The sequence below is a fragment of the Nothobranchius furzeri genome, chromosome 1, assembly GCF_043380555.1.
Source record: "Nothobranchius furzeri strain GRZ-AD chromosome 1, NfurGRZ-RIMD1, whole genome shotgun sequence".
Taxonomy (NCBI): domain Eukaryota; kingdom Metazoa; phylum Chordata; class Actinopteri; order Cyprinodontiformes; family Nothobranchiidae; genus Nothobranchius; species Nothobranchius furzeri.
Window position 1 is genome coordinate 77,888,713 of NC_091741.1, and position 19,463 is coordinate 77,908,175.

Here is a 19,463-nt window from a genome sequence, read left to right on the forward strand (position 1 = left end):
AATGACATGTCCGTTTGGGTCTCAAATTGTGTCATATCTCTTTGCATAAAAATTATTTCACACTATGCTTAGCTCTTCATAGCAGTCTGTCTCAAAGGATTTCAAACAAAACAAGCTGTGGCAGTAAATAACTAGGAGTGACGAAACAAAGTGATGCAATGCAGGTCAACACAAACAAATATATACTAAAAATGAACTAAAGAGATAGGATGCCATAGGAAACCTTTTAAAGCCAAAAAGCACAGTTGTGAGTGGCAGGTTGACTACTAGCAATTTTCTGTACAAAACAGCCAGTTAGTTTAAACACTGACCACAACAAACTGAGCACTGCAGATTATTATTGAGTCCCGAACAGACTAGATGATAATGGACAGTGTGCAACGTGGGATTTCCAATGACATAGCAAGCAAAAACCACTACTAAAGGGTTTTATTTTGTGTAAACAATGACATTCAAACCATGTTTCTTGTTGTACAGAGATGGTTTTCCACAGGAGAAAAAGTTCTATAATACAGAATAGAAATAGACTTTATTGAACTCATAGTGGGGAAATTAACTTGTTACAGCAGCACAAACACTTGGAGAGTATTTAAGAAGAAAAATAATGATAAGTACAATGCCAAATGTGGAAAACAAGCTATCTTAAAACATGTTTCCCCATGCCTCTTAACAACGTTCTAACATACTATAGCTATAAATATTTTGTGGAGATAAAAAAAAAATAAAGAAGTGATTCTCACCCATTTGTCTAAAAACCTCAGCCAATAACATGCCTCGGCCGAAACCAACAACTGAACCATCCAACTGTTTGTCTCACCGATCCACCACGCTTCTGCATTTACCTTGGTCCTATGCTCATTACACGTCCATGCATTTTGTAACAATACCGCTGGTGTGAGAAGTTCTAAAGCATGTTAAACGTTATACAATGTAAAAAACTAATAAACCAAAGTTGTCATTAGAATAAAAACTTTATTGTATCAAAGGTCCATTTTGTAATCCCTGCTGAAGTCCCAGTCTTTAAATCTGCTCAAATATATCTCCCTTTAAGATTAAGCTAATCCCATTGAAGCATGAGCACCAATGATGAACTGCATCATGTTTGCTGTTGTTTGCTTCAACCAACCAAACAAACTTGTAGTACCTTTTTTGATGTGAAGACTGACTGTGATTTGAACTGAAACCATCAACACTGCTGATTGTCCCAGCTGACTTTTCTCTGCCTCAGTGTTATTAGAAGCTCATCCTATCAAACAGTTAGAAACAAAATTATAATTAAGGACATTTGTAGAGGGGATTCAACTTCCATTATAGCACAAACCAGCATAAAGCCCCTAAGCTTTGTGCATGTTCAGCCAACAATGTCATAAAGCAAAATGGCTGCCGAGTGGTCCACAGTGACTGGACCAAATGACTCTCTTGCCAGAGATAATCAGCTTTGTATGTCATGTTGACGTGAACAGAGTGTTAAGGCATAGTGCACTTTGATGCTAGAAGCACTGGAACAAAGCAGATTTTGAAAAATGCAATTGGAGAACACAAAGAGAGACATCACCACAGCGCCTAAGTGGCATCTACAATAAACAACAAACAGGAAGTCTAAACCAGTTAGGAGCGGCTCAGCACAAATGAATCAAGCTACTGAGACACATGAGGTCCATCTTACAAAGAGAAAAGATGGGTACAAAATATATTTGATGTCATGTCCTTTTCCTAATAGCTAAAGTTTTTCAAGCCAACTACTGTTATGGATGCCAAAAACAGAAGTGCCCATTTGAGGATACTTCCACAGTTGCCTCCAAATGAGCAGAAGTGGATGCTGAGAACAGACTAAAATCAGTTGTTCTCAACATTAGCCTTGTGTAACGATGGCATTCAGGGCATTTCGGCTATAACAGGACCAAATGTAGAGCAAAAAGGATTCGGGCAACACCATGCAAGGAAAGGAAAATTACACGCCGAAAAGATTTCTGTCTTCCTTTTTCAAATCTACCTTGTCATGAGAACATTATGTAGCAGTCTTCCAGGCACGCTGTGCCACAGCAATCTTAGCAGGCTTTGAAAATTGTTTTGGTGGCGATGATAATGAGATGGAACCCTTAACATCTTCTACAGTTTTAAGGAAAAGGACAAAGCCACGTTGTATAGTAGTATTGACTAATCTATTCCACCCCCAGACTAGTGAGGAGTGTATTATACTGCCTCAAGCTGACTAGTTTTTTGAATTGAAAACGGTTTCATAAATTAAACAACCCTTCACTATGTTCTTCATTTAGAAGCTGTCAGTGAAAATACATGTCAAATATTTTGAGAGAAAATACCTACCTATAGATTCACACATAAATAACGGTGAATTGAGTTTTGTCGATCCAACACTGCTCTAAAACGGTGGCAATAAAAGAGAGCTAAAGAATATTTATGAAAGAAATCATGAATATGTCATCTCATTGTAGCAATGGATCATTACATTATATGTAAGTCACATATGACTGGTGGTAAAAAAAAACAAAGTTTTGTAAAGTAAAGCATAAGAGTTTGCCCTGTGCAAGAGATTGATTACAGGTCCTTCCAAAAAAAAAAAAAAAAATTGCTAATTGTGTGTAATGTCCAGCATTGGTCAATTTTTTGTTACTGTTTGACTATTCAACATCTGATCAAAAAGGAGACATGAGACTGCATGTGTCCCCTTTAAATCAGCCTGCCTTCATCCCACCAGCTGGAACGCAGAGCCTGCAGCTCTGACAGAAATAGTGAAATCATAACAATAAACATTCTCTCCTCACAGAGCACCCTTCTTGTCTAAGTCTCTTTGCTCACAGAAGAAAGAAAAGAAGAATTTAAAATTAAAGATGAATTTCCACAACTAATAAAGTTAAATAATCATTAAATGAACATTTGTTTATTGCTACTTATAATACCGCATTTTCCAGACTATAAGCCGCTACTTTTTCCCCACGCTTTGAACCATGCGGCTTATGAGGTGCGGCTTTACTGAAGATTTTCTTTCACCTGCCAGGGGGCGCTTTAGCAGAAAGTGAAACAGGTGGAAGTCAAAAGTGGAAATCAAAGAAAGTGCTCATTTTAATTTAGCACATGCAAGCAGCCGGCACGAGAAATAATTTTTTTCAAATCCATACCCCCTCATCATGGAAACTACATACATGTATGAGTTCATATGTTGCCGCATTTAAGTTGAAGGCCATCGATCTGGCAGTAAAGGAGGGAAACAGTGCTGCCGCACGTAAGCTTGGCATGAATGAATCCATGGTTCGGCACTGGAGACGGTAGCGGGAAGAACTCATTCAAGCCAGCTTCACCCGGGGATGATGACAGCAACACGGACAGCGACACTGACATCGCCACAGAAAAGGTATGTGACGAAGCTCTTCTGAGGCTGTTCAACTCTGACACTGAAGAAGAGGACTTTAATGTCATTTGTGTGCAAGAGGAAGGTGAGAGCGAATTACTTCTTCTGGTAGGCAAGTGTGTTTATTTACTAACCAGTAAATGCCAAAATGCCTGAAGTCCAGTGTCAACTATCCACAGTCAGTGATGGTCTGGGGTGCCATGTCAGCTGCTGGTGTTGACCCACTGTATTTTATCAAGGGCAGGGTCAATGCAGCTAGCTATCCGGAGATTTTGGAGCACTCAATGCTTCCATCTGCTGAAAACCTTTATGGAGATGGACTTCATTTTTCAGCACGACCTGGCACCTGCTCACAGTGCCAAAACCACTGGTAAATGGTTTACTGACCATGGTATTACTGTGCTCAATTGGCCTGCCAACTCTCCTGACCTGAACCTCATAGAGAATCTGTGGTATATTGTGAAGAGAAAGTTGAGAGACGCAAGACCCAACACTCTGGATGAGCTTAAGGCCACTATCAAAGCATCCTGGGCCTCCATAACACCTCAGCAGAGCCCAGGCTGATTGCCTCCATGCCACGCCGCATTGAAGCAGTCATTTCTGTAAAAGGATTCCCGACCAAGTATTGAGTGCATAACTGAACATAATTATTTGAAGGTTGACTTATTTTGTATTAAAAACACTTTTCTTTTATTGGTTGGATGAAACTTGCTAATTTTTTGAGATAGGAATTTGGGGTTTTCATGAGCTGTATGACAAAATCATCAATATTAGAAACAATAAAAGGCTTGAAATACTTCAGTTTTGTGTAATAAATCTAATATATATGAAAGTCCAATGTTTATCAGTACATTACAGAAAATAATGAACTTTATCACACTATGCTAATTGTTTGAGAAGGACCTGTATACATTGAGTGATGTTACAAAAGTTAGTTTTCAAAAATGATGGAGGCTAACATTTCTTTGTTTTTGTAATTTCTTACTTTTTCAATACTAAAGAGATCAGATTATGAATCCATACATGTCAAAACTAGATTTCTTTATGATTACACAGGTGGATACGTTTTGCCTCCCTTTCATGTTCCATAAAGCACCTACAGAAGATGAAGTAATGCCTGATAGGCAGCATTTAATTCCAGTTCATACTTTTAAGCAGGTATGCATATGAAACTGCTGCACGACAGCCCACACTTTGTATTCAACAGCATTTGCTGGCCCCTTGCAGTTGTATTATTTCCAGTTACCGCTCATGAATAACATCAAAAAGACCATGAAGTGCATAGAAATAGAAAATATGATAACTATGAGGGTGTAACCAGCCTCTGTTTGAAGTAGCTTTGAGCCTCTGGATTTTCAAATGTGGGTAAAGGAAATATATGCATCTCTGGCTAAGTGGGTTGATTAAAAGATTACAGACAGTTTGGTAGAGGAAGTTGACAATAGTGTATCGGTAATCAAATTTAGAAATTGCTGCTACCTAATGTCTTAAAACTTGCTTCAACTCTGTTACATATTGAACACAGCATATAAAAACAAAATGAATGTTTGCATTTGAAAACTATTTGTGAGAGTGCACATTATTGTTGGCCTTTTATTTTTATTGAGAACTTAAAAAATTATTTACTCTATATATTGTAAAATGTGAACCACATTGTTTATTTGTCACCTGAAACAAGCCAAAATGATTGTAAAATGCTAATCTATTAATTAATCAAGTCCCCACTGCAAAGTATCCATAAAAACTAATTTTTGAATTTGTAAACACAATGTTTGAGGCTTAGGCGATTAATATTTTAAGCTCTAAGATTAAAGTTTTAAAGTCACATTTTGAGGATAACCTGATGCATTGCGCTCCAGTTTTCCAGATTTACTGCTTCAAACTCCAGTTGGGTGAGATCATTGGGGGGGGGGGGGGGGGGGGGGGGGGAAGTAGTGACTGACTGTAATTTCTAATCACATTTTCTTTCCTCTTTAACAGTCATACTCGTAGAGTAAAAAAGGACAGGAAGCATTTATTTGGATGAAGGCATTTTTACAGTTCTTTGTGGTTCAGTTCCACACGGTGAAGACGGAAGCAATTCTGTGGTCATTTTACCCAATTTACTCCACAGGGAAACTGCATTACTTACTATGTAAGCCAAGGAAAGTTCATTGAGGGAAAAGGAAAAGAACAAGGTGTAAAAGTATAGGCTTTGTAGCTAATTTAGACTTCATTACATCTCAAATCAATGATCTACCTGCTATTACATCGGCTGATAATTAGATTCAGTGCAGTATAATAAGTGTTTTTATTTTCAGTAGTTATCAAAGGCATACATTTTCTCTTTTTTTTTAAGAAAACATTAATCATCACTTTTTACCACTAATGGCTATTTTGTTGTGTGAGAGAATAAAAGCTTAAAACTAGCAGTATGGGAATCTGTAAGTACCAAGAAAAGCGCTATACAAATCTAACCCACTATTATTAATTTTTGTGGGTTAAATAGGTAAACATTTGAACAGTGTAAAACTTTAGGTGGCTGCGGTGAATGGGGAGAAGTGTTGTCAACTAATCGCAAAGTGAGCAAGGCCTGGCAGGCCATGCGCTGACGTATCCTTGGGCAAGACACTGAAACCTGGAAGATGCCCATGGGTGCTGTAAAAAAGGCAGCTAAATGCTCCTCGGGGATGGATCAAATATAGAAAAGAACTTTCCCAAAGGGATTAATATTTTTGTGAAATGATACAATGAAGGTCTAAGAGCTTAAAGTCACAATATGTAGTTTTTACCATTAATCTCTGGAAATATCCATCGAAATGTGGTTGTAAATGTAGGGTTTCATAAATTGAGTGCTTTAACAGCTCAATATATATTTTACCTCTACAGGGAGTGCAGAATTATTAGGCAAATGAGTATTTTGTCCACATCATCCTCTTCATGCATGTTGTCTTACTCCAAGCTCTATAGGCTCGAAAGCCTACTACCAATTAAGCGTATGAGGTGATGTGCATCTCTGTAATGAGAAGGGGTGTGGTCTAATGACATCAACACCCTATATCAGGTGTGCATAATTATTAGGCAACTTCCTTTCCTTTGGCAAAATGGGTCAAAAGAAGGACTTGACAGGCTCAGAAAAGTCAAAAAGAGTGAGATATCTTGCAGAGGGATTCAGCAGTCTTAAAATTGCAAAGCTTCTGAAGCGTGATCATCGAACAATCAAGTGTTTCATTCAAAATAGTCAACAGGGTCACAAGAAGCGTGTGGACAAACCAAGGTGCAAAATAACTGCCCATGAACTGAGAAAAGTCAAGCGTGCAGCTGCCAAGATGCCACTTGCCACCAGTTTGGCCATATTTCAGAGCTGCAACGTCACGGCAAAGACGCCAGCTGATGTCTGCAGCCAGATGCTTGTGTACTTTTTTGAAGCAAACCACCTGTACATCGGCTCCAATATCCGAAAGAAACAAAAAGTACAAAAATGTGGTTCCACTTCTCTTTTTCTTCGTAAGATGTTTCGGGCTGAGCTGAGGCTTTCAAAAATATCTACTGCCATCTAGCGAACTCATTTTCTCAAACAATGAAATTCAATGCCACGAACAAACGTCACCAATTAGATAGCAGGGATTTAAAAAATAAATAAATAAAAAGAGGAAATTTCCTTTAATGAAAAATATGCAATTTGGTTGTATCCGGAAAAACAAGACATCGGGTCATTACCTTTGCCGGAAGTCATTACCTTTGCTGGAAGTAGTTTGGATTTGTCGAGAAAAACCATGCCGTGTCGTTTTTCTCTTCAATATGTACATATTTAAGAGAAATTACACGGTGGGTCATTACCTTAACCAGAAGTCATTACTTTCACTGGAAGTAGTTTTTTTTAAACAAAACTTACCGGAAAAAGCTTTTTATTTCGGATTTTCTTTCTCTTCAGATCTGGACTGGCAAACTTTTAAATAACGTTGTTCCCTACGGTGCATGAAAATTGAATATTAAATCCCTTTGTCCTTCAGACAGGGAATTTTTATGACAGTAGCACATACAAATGTGTGTGTATATATATATATATATATATATATATATATATATATATATATATATATATATATATATATATATTCATTGTTCATATAGAAATAGTGCCTTTCTTTTCTTTACTGCGACGTAATCCATGGCAATGTGCAATTTTGCACGGAGGGAGGGAGGCAGATCTGGCCGTCTTGTTGGGGTCTGGGGTGGTGGGTTGTTGTGTTCAGCGTTGGGCGGGGGTGCCTGCTCATCAGCACCCCAGCAGAAAGGGTCAAACTCTGGGAACCGGTAATGGTTGTACCCCATGTGCAGCAGTAACGGGACCAGAGTGAATAGGGTGTGTATGGGGAGCATGATTGGGTGTCCGGCGTGCATTTTTGTAAGTCTTTGGTTGTATGTGCATGTGTGAGCATCAGGGAGGGAGTGTGTGACTGTGTTTGTGTATGACTGTGAATGTCAGGTGGGGCCTTTGACTCCTCCCCTCTCCTGGGACTTCTTTTGATGATATAGATCTCCGTCTCCCCTCCCCCTGCCACACCTGGTGTGGGGTGTGGTGCCTTGGTCTGCCTGAGTGTTCGTGGCTCCCGGGTCAGGGGGTTTAAGATTTTTGGCGTCTGCCTGATCATTCCCGGTGGCGGCCTGGTGGGGTCTGGGTCCCTGGGCTCTGCTGGGTCCCCGGCGGGGGTGGTCGCCCCTGGGTCCCGGGTCACTGGGTCCCGGGCTCGGCCGGCTAGGGGGTGGGAGGCTGCGGGCGGGCCTGAGGGCTTGCCGCTGATGTCTCCCGGGACTCTGCCGACTGCTGGTTGTGGCCCCCCGGGGCGATCCTCTGTGCCTCTCAAGGGGGGCGGGGGCCTTTCTGGTTGCAGTCTCCTTGGGGTTCCTGTGTTCTGGGGCAGCGCCTGGATCTCTGTGACTTGGAGCCCCCCCCCCCCCCCCCCCCCCCCCCCCCCCCGTCTCCTACGCATCTTTGGGGGGCAGGGGTCAGCGCTTTGGGCTTCCTGACAGGGTTGCGGAAGGCGCTTTATAAATAAAGCTTTGATTGATTGATTGATTGAGGTCTGTGGTCCCTTGCACTCTCTATTGCACGCTCCTATAGATAAACCTTACATAAACAAGTGCGTTTATACACACAGGTGCTCACATGGTGCTCTCAAAAGTATGGGCTTGGGCACGTTAAACACAGGTCTTAAGACTATGGTGGGCACTTAATGCACTGTGATTCATTATCGTGCGATTGTTCAGTTAAACAATGTTGATTATATATTTCTTCATCAAGTTGACGCAGTGATAGTTTGATCTTGTTGTATTGTTGTTGTGTCCTATTTTTTTTGTTTTGTTTTTTTGCTTCTTTTTCTTGTCTCTTTCTGCAGGTCTAGAAGCAGAATCTTGTTCATTATTGTTTATTTTTGTGGAACCCCCCCTCCCCCCGTCTCCCCACCTTTTGTCTTTTCCTTTCTCTTTCACCTCTGACTCCGTGTCTGGTCGGAATTACAAAGCATTCAAAAACAATAACAATAAAGTTTTAAGTATCAGGTGTGACTTTAAAAGCAGACGCTTTGATGCTCCACCTGAGAGTAAATCTGTAAGGCTTGTCACCAGCATTCAGACATCAATTCTGCTTGCTTCACAGCCAGACAGGACACGGTAAAAATAAATAAATAAATAAAAGTAATCCCAGCTCATCAACAAATTTGTTCCTTCCTTTTGGACCAAGGTGTAGCATCACTCTTTGTAGCATGACAACTGCAAGTTAATTGTGACCAATAAGGTGTGATGATTCCAATAAAATATGAAATAACAACCTGATTGATCTTTGAAGTTTAATCATAAATTGTTCAGGGACCATAAACACACTTCGTATTAATTCAGACAGAGTCAGGTATATAGTTAAAAAAATATTTTATTCTTTTTCCTAAACTAATAATTTATACATGACAAGATATGAATAATACGATGCGATGTAGTGGATATGAGGTGATGGAATGTGATGTGTGAGGTGGTATGGTGTAAGCAAGATGTTTAGCAGAACCTTCTATGTATCTGAAAGAATTTGTGAAGTCTGGGTAGTAAAATAATTTGTTGTCTGCTATAAACTAGAGAGTTGATTATTTTTAAAAAACGCATCAGACGCAATATGTTACGTCTAAAAACCCTGGTGGAGACCCCCAGCAGATCCGGACTGTCAGAAGTCGGGTGGACCTCATGGTACCTGGAGCCCGTAGATTAGCTCCAATACAAAGCGTCCAGTCTTGAGATGTCTTCCGGGTCATAACAGTATGCTGGAATGCTTGTTTGCGTCCAAGGTGGATGTGTGGATCTTAAAAGAGCCGTATGGCTGTGTCAGCTTGCAGCGTGCAAAGAGGCTTTTTTGTAAGTCAAAAGAGATGTCTCAAAGATGCTTGTTCCCGAATTGGCCGGTTCAAGAATCAGCTAGACACTGAATTAATCAGGAAGTAATTCTTGTTTTAATCAACCACAATATTATGAGTTTTGGCCAAGTTTTGGCAAATCAGAATTCGACACATTTGGAGTCATACCAAAATCCCTCAGAAAACCACGTCTTCCTCAGATACAAAAAGGTTTTAACACTTTGTAAATGAAAGTGTTCAAAACTCTTATGCGAGGTGAATATTAACCTTAGTGAGTATCTTATTGTAATGTGTATGAGTGTAAACAATGATTAACTTGTTAAATCAACAGATTCTGAATTGCGAAATAAATGGATCATTGTAAGAAAATATTCATTTTAAATTCATTGATTTAAGCACAGATTATTCAAACATTTGATTCAAACATTCATCACATTTGATTATTGTAACTTTAACTGTAAAGTCATGTAGGAGCTTCAAGTAGGCTTGATTTTTATTCAAGGTGAGGAATCATCAGCCTGACTTTTATGCAGAGAGTGCAGGACCTTGGGAGACTGTTTTGTCTCCAGTGAGGAACTTTAAGTGTGCAGAGGTTGTTTTGAGCATCTGAACCCGACAGCTGGTGCAGCCTTGAATGTGCAGTTTCTGGTGTGTATGAAAGGTTATGTTGTGTCTATTAGATGGTGAAAAATTCACCCCTTTTGATGCGTGACAATGGTTATTCTTTGGGAACAATTTTTTTGATTATCAATTTGAAAACAAAAAAAAATCAAAAAGGGAAAAACTGATTTGTTTCTTGAACATATTCAGAAAAACAAAAAAATGCCATGTTTGTATTTTCTATTTTAGTCTGAGATAAAATAGAAAAATGTCAGCTGGACCAAATTTGATTTTGATATTTAATTTCTCAGTTTCAAAAGGACAGGTGTTGTTTTGATGTAGGTTAAGCTTATGGAGTTCACACCTTTTTAGGAAAACAAATAGTTCCTCAGGTCAGGCGGGGATTTTTTTCAACGTAGTAAGAATTTGTTTATGACTTCAAGCATACAGATTCATTATTTGTTGATGTGGCAATGCGCTGACGCAAGCTTTCTCTGCATCAGGAGCACACACTGACCAGAAAGTGCAGATCCAGTGGACCGCACCTTCATTCCTACTAACTAGACATGGAAATGTTTTTAAATAGTTGAGTAATGTCGTCGTTACTTTATCGTTCAGTCTGTGAGTGACGACAGAAAGCGCTACGTTTATTATTCTCATGTTGGATTGCTTGTAATCATGACAACAAGCCAGTAAGTTTCCCTTATATGAGGATAATTACGTCAGCTCCATTCACATAAATAGTAATGCTCAATAAACCAGGTTCTCAACCAGTAAACAACTGTGTGCTTGTTTCCAGGCTTCCTGTTAGCTCTGAGAGTTAGCGTTGCTGCTAGTTCTGTCTGACTGGCTAAGACAATTTAACACATCTGAAAACAACTGACTACTTTATTCTAGTGAAACACATTTATGTAGCTAAATTGACAACATTAATTGATAATATAAAACACATATAAATACCTGAATAATGTTAATCCCAGAATTATTTGTAACTGGAAAATCTGGATATAAATTTAAGTAGAAAGACGTTTTTAAAAATGCTTTTATTTGTATAAACAAAACTCGTCCACACAAAGGTAAAAGTATTAAAACAGACAAACCGCACAGTAAATAGAAACTGCAAATAACTGGCGTGTAATGTAAACACCTAAAAGTTTTGTTGGGAGGGCAAATGTTTATAAATTTTCTAGTGTGAGGGAGGATGGGAACGTAGACTCCTAGGATGCAGCAAGGGGTTCCGGATGGATCAGATGTAATTTCTGAGGTAGTGTTAACATGTCACTTGGCACCAAAACCACACGCCACATTATTAGAATAAAGGCAGTCATGACAAAAATATCTAACAAATTTTGTTTAAACAACTTCAAGCTGATGAAGCTATGTGTTCACACAAACACACACACAAATACACACTGATAACACAAGTAGTAGATTTAATCACTAGTCCTGAATTTTAAAAACATACCATCTCTGTATCAAAACCTTCTGAACTTGCTTCTTAATCAGCAAATATTTTAGAGCAGCGGTTAACCCAGGTCCTGGAGGGCCGGTACCCAGCATGTTTTAGTTTTAACCCTGCTTCAACACACCCGATTTCAATCAACAGGTGATTAACAGGCTTCTGTAGAGCTTGATGAGCTACTGTATAGGTTATTCAACCACTGAATCGTGTAAGTTGGAGCAGCGAAACCACAGGCTGGATACCGGCCCTCCAGGACCAGGGTTGAGAACCACAGCAACCCTCCCACCCATCTCTAAACATTGCTTCTTGCAGTTTGGAATGAAGTAAATATTAGATTTTTTGGGAGGCCAGAATTTCTGCTTGCTTCACAATAGGCAGTAATGGCCGTGATGGTTTTCCAGCGGTGGGTGTTTGATGGTCCAGAAAGCTTGAAGGTTTCTTCTCTCCTGCTGCCCTGAAGTGGTCAGGAAAGCTTCTGGTGTGGCTGATCTGGTCCACCAGCTCTGGATTTATAGACATCTGCTTGAAAGAGAAGATGAAAACTAAACAAGAAATATTCTAATATAGCAGATATTAACAGTAAAGTTACTACTTCCTTCATCATACAACTAACTTAATATGCTTCATTCTAGCCATTCATCCAACTCTACACTTATTATGGTGCTGACATGAATGTTGCAGAAGAAACACTCATGAATATCGGACATGTTAACATTGTTATTGGAGTCTGTAGGAACTCATTCTCTGCTGGGCTTCTGGATAAACAACAACAAAAACAACAAATGTGTCAGACCTAAAGGTGAGACTTGAGACTAGAGAGTATTTTTGAAACACGTTCTAATAAACTGCTCCTCCTTTACTGAAGAAGGAAGCTGTCTGCTGTCTTTCTCTCCACCTGCTCTCACATAAACCAGAAATATTCCCTCTGGCACCTTCAGTAGTCATGGTAAAGTAACTGAATAAAAAAAAAATTGAGGTGGAAAAAAAATTACTCTGCATTTTGCAGGTGGAAGATTACGTCTCATGACTTGTACACACGCACAAAATGTTAGCTGCGTTGGCGACTGCTTACTGTGTGGTAGTTAGCTTGAATCACAAGTGGGACTAGTGACATAAAAGTGTAAAAAACACAATCTCCCTCTGATTATTGCTTACCTTGGATTTTGGTGTTTGCTAACAGACTGCCAGGTAGACGGCTGCGGACGAGATGGGTTTACAACTAAAGAGACCAGATAACACCTGAATAAAACATAGCACTTTCTGTTGTCACCCAGAGTCTGAAGAATAAAGTAGCAACACCCACCAGTTTTATTTCACAAAATAAAAACAACATTCTACATCTAGTTAGGCGGAATCCAGGCGCAGTGGATTGAATCTGTGTCTTCCTAACCAGTGTGAGCTCCTGACTCAGGGTCACATTCTGTCAGGGACATTCATATTGTACGACACCTGTTGACACAAACCTGACATATGAAATATTAAAATCTAATTAGTTCCTGCCGCTGTTTTTCCCATTTCATATTTTTGATCCTAGACTAAAACAAAAAATACGAAAAACACGAATTTTTTTATCTGTTTGTTAATAAAACAAAAAGCAAATCCTTTTTTCCCTTTTTTGATTTTTTAAATTATTATTATTTTTAATGGTATGTTTTTGGTTATAACACAACATTTTTTTATATCCAAGCAACACAATTAACACCATAAATTACAACCAAAAAAGGAATAAGCAGAAGCAATGCTTATTTTAGCCTACCCTATTTTCCATCTAAATCAAATAACCTATATACACCCCCCCCCCCCCCAGCAAACAAACAACCTATAAAACATTTTCATTATTTGCACATATTTTCATAATCATTAAATATTTGACTCCTAACATATGCTAAAACTTTAAAGAAGTACATATCTTCAAGTCATAATTTAACTCATTCCATAATTTCACACCAAAAACAGAAACACACCTTGATTTCACATTAGTTTTTGCTTTAACACAGCCTTTTTTTGCAATTTAAACAGAGACTCAATTCAAGTTTTTCCCACATTTCCCCAAATGTCTGATCAGTAAGACAAATAATGCAGAACTAAAGAGCAGTAGATCAAAACAAAGCTTTTTTGTTGAGTGCATCCCTTGTTTTATAGAGTATAGCAATAGATTTAGACACTTGGCATTTGATATATTCAATATGTGGTTTTCAACTAAGTTTACTATCAATAATCACACATAAAAATTTTGTTTCTTGTACTCATTCAATTTGAACTCCATTTAAATGAAGTTTTGTGTCATTATATCTGTTTCCAGAAAAAAAGCATGCATTTAGTTTTATTTTCATTTAATGTTAACTTATTATAGCCAAACCACTTTTTTATTGTAACCAATTCATTTTCCAGCTCTTGCAATAATTTATTCATATCTTTTCCAGTACAAATAAAATTTATATCATCGGCAAACTTAATGAATTTCAACTGAGTTAAAACAGAAAATATATCATTCAGGTAGAGTGTGAATAATTTGTCCTAGAACCGAGCCTTGCGGCACACCACAAATTACTTGTTCAAGCTCTGAATCTGTATTATTTACAGTTACATATTGAAATCTAGTGCTTAAATAACTTTCAAGCCATTGATTCATTTTGCCACAACGACCATAGTATTCACATTTTTTTTAGCAGGTGTGTATGCTCAATTGTATCAAATGCCTTACTAAAAATAAATTAAAACACCTACTACGTTACATTTTTGATCAACTGCTGTTGCAATCTACTCTACAAATTCCATAACCGCTAATGAAGTTGAACGATTCTTCCTAAACCCATATTGATGATCATTTAAAAGATCAAACTTATTAAAAAATGCTTCAAGTCTAACTACAAAAAGCTTCTTTAGTATATTTGAGAACTGTGGTAGTAAAGAAATGGGCTTATAGTTGCAAGCTACTTGTTTATCACCACTTTTATATATAGGAATAACTCTGGCTATTTTCATTTGTTTGGGAACTGAACCACTCAAAAAGGATTTGTTGCAAATATAAGTAAGAGGTTCAATGATGCAGTGGATAACCTCCTTGATAAGAGACATGTCTAACCCATGAAAATCCAAGGACTTTTTACTTTTAAAGCACAACTTGCAACACATCACTTTAATTTACACAACTCAGAAGCATTTTATTATTATGAATTATTTCATGGTTATTGTCAACTTTGGTAACTTTTCAGCTAGGTTACGGCCAACACTCACAAAATATGTATTAAAATAATTCGCAATATTCTTGTCATTTTCATTGTGAGTCGTTAAACCTTCTTTTTTTTTTATTAATTCTTTTAACACAGTCCAGGTACCCTTAATACTATTTTTATGTTTTTGGAAAAGCTGATCATAGTAATCCTTTTTTTGCTTTCTTATTAATATCTCAACTGAAAAATCAAAAATCTAAACTGAGCAGCCTCCACGCCCAGCAGCCAGGCTCCACCAGCAGCGTCCACGCCCAGCAGCCAGGCTCTACCAGCAGCCTCCACGCCCAGCAGCCAGGCTCACCAGCAGCCTCCACGCCCAGCAGCCAGGCTCCACCAGCAGCCTCCACGCCCAGCAGCCACGCTCCACCAGCAGCCTCCAGGCCCAGCAGCCAGGCTCCACCAGTAGCCTCCACGCCCAGCAGCCAGGCTCCACCAGCAGCCTCCACGCCCAGCAGCCAGGCTCCACCAGCAGCCTCCAGGCCCAGCAGCCAGGCTCCACCAGCAGCCTCCACGCCCAGCAGCCAGGCTCCACCAGCAGCCTCCACGCCCAGCAGCCAGGCTCCACCAGCAGCCTCCAGGCCCAGCAGCCAGGCTCCACCAGCAGCCTCCAGGCCCAGCAGCCAGGCTCCACCATTAGACTCCAGGCCCAGCAGCCAGGCTCCACCAGTAGCCTCCACACCCAGCAGCCAGGCTCCACCAGTAGCCTCCACGCCCAGCAGCCAGGCTCCACGAGCAGCCTCCAGGCCCAGCAGCCAGGCTCCACCATCAGACTCCAGGCCCAGCAGCCAGGCTCACCAGCAGCCTCCAGGCCCAGCAGCCAGGCTCACCAGCAGCCTCCAGGCCCAGCAGCCAGGCTCCACCATCAGACTCCGGGCCCAGCAGCCAGGCACCACCAGTAGCCTCCAGCCTTATATCGTTTCTCCTTATATCGTTTCTCTTTTTATTTTGTTGGATCTCTAATAAAATCCAGACACAAAACTTCTTTTTTTGGCAATTGCAAACCCTTAAAAATCTAGGGTGGAGACCTTTTTCCTAAATTTTGCTTACAATATTTAAGACGACAATGTTTATCATAAATTCTCAAATATTTCCAGGAATACATTATAAGAGTCATTTACATCATCAACATAAACATCAGTCCAATCATAACCTGAAAGTTTATATTCCATAGCTCCAATAGCAGGAGTTTTTTTTTTACTAGTCATATTATAATTTATATTAACCATTCTTAGACATGTGTCATCATTGCTTATCCATTCCATCACAGTAAACACTGGCTAATGATCAATCAAAAATTGAAAGAACAAATGATACACAGATTATTGAGGTTTAATAATAGTTTTTATTAAATTAGAGATCAAACATTGGTTTTACCTTTAATAGTAGAAGTGAAAAATGTAACACATTCTCTGAAGAAAAAGAGTCTATGAGCACCACTTCATTTCTTTGTTCTTATATAGGTTATAATGTTACGTCTTATATACAGTTTGTTTTTGTAGAGTAACCTACTTTTCTTGCCCCTCTGTCAACCTGTGCAGACAACAATTTGCACTATCTTGTTATCCTGCATTGCAGCTTTTATTTTTATACTTTGAGTGCCAGCACTGAACCAGTACTAACAAAAGGCCCTTGCAGGTCTTTGTTCTTGCTAAGTCAGTTCGAAGTAAAAGCCGTTTGTGACTAAATACAACACCGAGCCACTAATGCAGATCAAATCAGAGCAGAGTGTGAACATTATACAAATGCAGGTTGTCTTTGCTTCCCAGAGTGGTGAGGCACACCATTTTCAACAACCACTGACACATTTAATACAAAGCACTTTCACAGACACTTTTTCTATTGACCACTTTCCAATTTGGCAAGCATAAAGTTATTAAGCCATAATAAATAACAGCAGGCATCTCTTGTAGGCTGTCTTTAGTGCCAGTTGGTGATGTGAACGCAGTGTGAAGAAAAATGCATGTGAGGAAATATGTAACGTTACTTTAAAGCTTCCTCTGTTACCTTCTTTTTGGTGTAAATGCTGTTTGTTCTTAGGGCCTAGCAGATTAAAGCAATGAAATAAATGTGAAGCTGGAACTCACTGTCTTTGTAATATATATAATACCTAAGATATAATTTCTCATCATATAAGTTCACTTTGACAAATGAGCCGAGATAACCGGGATTATATACATGGCCATTGATCATCCCGTGGAACTATGCTGAACCTGCAAACCAGGCTCTGTTGGCTCAAGTAATGCGAGGAGAGGAGTTTATGTTTGAAACCTTAATTGGTTATCTAAATCTTCATTATTCACTTGTTTAGCAGACAGCAGTTTATGGCACCACATGATCCTGCTAGTGGAATGAAAGGCATGGGCACAAACAATGAGATGACTTCTTATTCATTTAGCCACTCAGAGTAAATAAAAGAAATGAGCAATAGAGACACCTCAGTGTACCACACCACTTTAGCCTCTGTAATTGTGGCCATAACTTCTTTCAGGCATTTCATCCCACACAGCAGCTCAGTACCCGATGTTACTTCAGCATTCTGCTTGTGCCGCACCAACGCATGTCAAATGCTTTCTGAAAGTCCATTCGAGAGGGTGCTCGCTGCGGAACCACAAAGGCGGAGCTGCACCAGAGGGTGGAGCTGCACTAGAGTCAGCTCCGCCCATTCCTGCTCCTAATTGGTGCAGGCAGACTCGCCTCTGCTGAGACGGTCCTTGTTGCAGCAAAAGCACAAAGGTGGAGCTGCCGCTCCCGGCCGTTCCAAGTGACTCCAACTTCGGCTTAATGGCTGTAAGTAACCTAACTTAAAATAAACACAATTAAAGTTATTTATTTAAACGTTTATTTTGCAATGTGCGGTAAATTTGGCTCAAATTGCACTCGGTACTTATGCTAACATAGCTAGTAGGGTAGACTTCAAGGTTATCGAAAACGAATTTAAACTGTAACGCGCGTACACAAAACTAACTAACTGTATTTATTGAAATAATGGGCTTAGTTTTTGTTTCATAAAGTATGTCATAAAGTCTAAGAATTATTTCTATGTCACTCCCTGCCTACGGCGCGTTGTCACCAGAAACAGATGCGATCATCTGTTGTGCCTTTTTGGTTAGCACGCTTTGATAAAATCAACAGAACGGAAAAGTTTGATAAAAGTCCATCGACTCACTCCCTTTCAAGGCAAAGAAAAGACGTCTTAGCTATTGGAACGATGATTAAACACGCACTAGTCTTCAGAAACAACTTTATAACCGGTGAGTTATGGCTAACAAACAAGCTAACATTACAACTGTAAACTGCAAATCATAGCAATGGGAGCCAGCCGAAGCGGTGTACGCTGGTTTAGGTTGTGTGTGTGTATATGCTAAATTGATGAAAAATAATCCCTCTATTTTTTCTGGTTGTTGGGTGGTTTTCACTCGGTAGTACTGCATTATTCCAACACGTCAGAGAAGTCAGTGTGCTGATTGTGTAGCTGCGGTTACACATCATGTAAGCAAAGGTTGAGAGAAAGCGTCACAGGATTATTTGGGATTATTTATGACTAAGAGTATGTGCAAAATAACCTAAAGCATTGTGGTAGTCATGGTAGCTTGGCTTTAGTTTTATTGTGTTGCCAGTCAGTGTTTTTTTTAATAGAATTGTAGCACCTGCATTAATTGTTTGGCGTTTTAACGCACAGGTGCTGTTATTGTGTTTACTGAATTTGAACGTTACTCTGCCATACATCGTTTGTACTTGCCTGATTACAGTTCTTAAAAAGCATAATCATTTTCTGAGTTTTTATACTATTTTTTAGTCTTTTCCCTGTACACATCTTGTTTAAAGAAGACAGAAACAATCAAAACTAAACTACCTATCGAATGGTATAAAGTAATTAAAACTAAAATTGAATTTAAAATTTTTATTCAAAACTAAATAAAATTTTAATCTAATGACAATTTTAAAAGTATTTTATAACCCTGGTAGACTTTCCCAGTGCACTTGTTTAACACAAAATAAATTAAAACCAAATTAAATGTGCTCAGTGTGTGTATTCTGATATTTAATTTTTTTCTTCATATTTTAGAATGTTCTTGTGTGTGTATGACTTTCACAGATGCATCAAACAATACTGAGGAGAGGGCAGGATCCTCTTCAGTCTATCAAGCGATGCAGCGATTGTTGCAGCAACATTCACTGCACTTTCTGTAAAATGACATATGCTGATTTTTACAAGGTTAAATACCATGTACAGAATCATGTGAGCATTGCTGTAAAACATGAAGGTATGTATGCAGTGTTTTAAATTTCTCCAGTAATTTATTTACTATTCCCTACTTTGTATGAGTGAGTTTCCAATATGAATGTTTAGTCATTTATTTTATGTCAGTTTCTTCTTTTTTATTATCAATAAATAACATAAGGCAAGGCTAGTAGTTTTATAT

The 19,463-nt window shown here is 39.0% G+C and overlaps 1 protein-coding gene across 1 annotated transcript in view; it reads left to right on the forward strand.

Annotated features, from left to right (window-relative positions):
- Nucleotides 1-19,463, forward strand: part of LOC139069653 (uncharacterized) — an 816,187-nt gene that overhangs the window by 349,943 nt on the left and 446,781 nt on the right. The window lies entirely within an intron of this gene.